Raw genomic sequence first — 3,273 nt, 5'->3', positions numbered from 1 at the left:
ACACAATTATAGTGGGAGATTTTAACACCCCACTGTCATGAATGGACATTTCTCCCAAATGAAGTATCAACAAAAATATTGTGGCATTGAACAATGCCCTAGATGAAATGGACTTAAGTGATATAAATAGAGAGCCCTCCATTCCAAAGAAGCTAAATACACATTCTTTTCAAATCCACATAGAACATTTTCAAAGATAGATAACATGATAGGACACAAAACAAGCCTCAACAAATTCAGGAAAATTGAAATCATACTAAGGATTTTCTCTGACTACAGGGACTGAAACTGGAAACCAATCTCAAAGGAAAAAACCCAAAACACTCAAAATCATGTAGATTAAATGCCATGCTATTAAACAACGAATGGGTCAAGAATAAAATTAAGGAAGAAATCAAAAAGTTTCAGGAAACAAATGAAAATGAACTCACAACAACCCTAAACTTATGGGACACAGTGAAGGCAGTCCTGAGAGTGAAGCATTCATAGCAATATAGGCCTATCTAAAACAGATGGAAACATTTCAAACAAATAACCTAACTCTATGCCTACAAAAAACTATAGGAACAACAACAAAGACAGCCCAGAGGAAGTAGGAGGAAGGAAATAACCAAGATTAGAGCAGAATTAAATGACATAGAGACTAAAAGCACAATTCTAAGGATCATTGAATCCAGAAGTTGGTTTTTTGAAAACAAATACAAAATAGACAAGCCTTTAAGCAGGCTCTGAATGCCTGCTTGTAAGTGTGGATTTAGGTTTCTTCTCTGTGTTTTCTGATCATCTGATGTGATTTAATTGGGTCTAAAGCACCTAACATCTATCTGCCCAGACACAGAGTAAGTACTCCCCTTCCCCTCCACCTCCTGTGGCACTGTCAAGCAGTTTCTTCCTCCAGGCTACCTCAGGCCTTCAGTATGGACCGTGCTGATCGACTGTTCTAATACTTTGAGGTATGGTTTTTGCATCTGTTCTGTGGCACCTGAAAGAGCCATGGTGATTAAGAGTGTGCCAGAATCTCCTTCACAGGCTCCTGATGGATGGGGCTTGAATTTATGCCATTTGACCATTAAAGTGGGCGGAGTGGTAGGCACATTGCCAGCCACACAGTGGGCACATCTGACCTACTCAGATGTATTTTCTTACTATCACTTGACTTGGTTACAGCAACCTACAGGCTGCTCTGGGTAATAGTGATTCATTTGCACCCAGAGTGCTTTTCTTCCCCATTATGGGACAAATGGTACTGGAAATGGTTTCAACCAAACCAAGGCTCCTAACAGAACCGAGTACACCCATCTTCCTACTGAGCCAACTCCAAATCCAGGACCTACCCTAATACTCTGGCTCCCTATACTCCCTTAACATCAAAGCCATCAGCAGGCCCTCTGATTTACTCCATAAATAATACCTAAAACTCTCCACTTCTCACCATCTCTATCACCTCAGGCCACGCTGGTGATGTCTCTTGTTTGGATTATTGCAATAACTTTGACCTCAGCCACCCTCACTTTAATCTATCCCACTCTCTCCCTGCCTCTGCCCAAAACATTCTCCCCATGGTAGCCAGAGTGATGAAAACATAAAATAATTTTGATTACACTACTCACATCCCCCACTGCTTAAAACTCTACAGTGCTTTCCCATTTGTCTGCAGATAGGGATAGAGTCCTTCATGAGTGTAGCCTCCTCTGAGGTCTGGAAGATTCAGCTTGAGCCTCCACAGTTCTCTCTTCATTGCAGCCACACTGGCCCTGTCTAGCCATTCACCCTTGCCCTGCTCCCTGTGTCCTGCCACACAATCTGGGGTGCATGCTCCCCCTCCTCTAGTTAACATCTCTGATTTCAGCTCAACTATGGCTCTTCTTCATGGAAGCCATTCCTAGCCCCCTGGCCAGCTCACATCCCAAAATTGTAGGCTTCTGTAGTGCACTGAGCTTCAGCTCTGCAGCAATTTAACTATTATCACTTAACATTCATTTAATTATTGGGTTTTATTTCTTTTGAATGCATTTAAAAATTTTTATAGAAAAGGGCACTGTCTGGTATGGCTCAGTGGATTGCGCTCTAGCCTGCAAACCAAAGACTCACTAGTTTAATCCCTGGTTGGGGCACATGCCTGGGTTGTGGACCAGGTCCCTGATGGGGTGGGTGTGAGAGACAACCATACATTGATGTCTCTCTCCCTTTCTTTCTCCCTCCCTACCCCTCTATCTATCTATCTATAAATAAATAAATAAATAAAATCTAAATTACAGAGGAGTAGAAAGAGGGGGAGAGAAACATTGATGTAAGAGAGAAGTATCGACTGATTGCCTCTCATATGCACCTCAGCTAGGGACTGACCCTGCAACCCAGATATGAGCTCTGACTGGGAATTGAACCCTCAACCTTTCAGTTTATGTGATGATGCTCCAATCAACTGAGCCACACCAGCCAGGGCTGGATTTTATTTCAGTCTCTCTCATTAAACTTTAACCTTCATGAGGGCATGGCAATACCCATTCTTGCTCATGTTTTACATCTACTGCCTAAAATCAGGGAAGAAACCCAACCTGACGGAAAACAGCAAGGAGGAACCTTGTAGCTATATAGGGAGTTTATGTATCAGAGTGTGGGGTTGTTCATGACTTGTAATGTTGGATCCTCAATGTAGTTATGACACTTCCCCTTGTTCCCAAGTTCCATGGGCAATACAATTGCCCAGAGAAATGCCAACTATGCTGTTCCACTGTTGAGGAATCTGGGGCCAAGGGCCCAGCATCTTCAGAAGGGAGCATCCACAAGGCTGCCCCTCCCCTGGGAATGAACAAGGTCATGCTGGCCACATCATGATTGCCTTGACCCACCAAGTTGCTCCTGCGACCAGCTATAGACGTGTCTCAGTATCAGCTGCATCAGACGTGAAGCCCTTGCAGGGACTCTGGAGCAACTCTGCAGGCAGACAACAAATCAAACATTCTCTGGGCAGCCTTTCATTCAGGAGCAATCAAGCTTCCGCTATTTTTCTGTTTGTAGTATACCAGAAGAAAATGGGGGATAGATTTTGAAGAATTTACAAGGTATATTTTGATTGTGTGTGTGCACACACATGGCTAGCATCAGGAGTTTTTCTGAGCAGTGTTACCTGGTTCTACTAGAAAGCTGGCAGCCAGAGCCCCTCAGCCCCTGCCAGAGAAAGTGCAGATGAGGGAGGACCCTAAGGACTCTTAGAAATCAGAACGGGATGATCTATATCTCCAGATGATGGAGGTTGACTTTTTTTCAGCTGGA

The sequence above is a fragment of the Sturnira hondurensis genome, unplaced genomic scaffold (assembly GCF_014824575.4).
Source record: "Sturnira hondurensis isolate 20B ecotype Veracruz unplaced genomic scaffold, ASM1482457v3 Scaffold0024591, whole genome shotgun sequence".
NCBI classification, from domain to species: domain Eukaryota; kingdom Metazoa; phylum Chordata; class Mammalia; order Chiroptera; family Phyllostomidae; genus Sturnira; species Sturnira hondurensis.
This window is presented reverse-complemented; position numbering follows the sequence as displayed.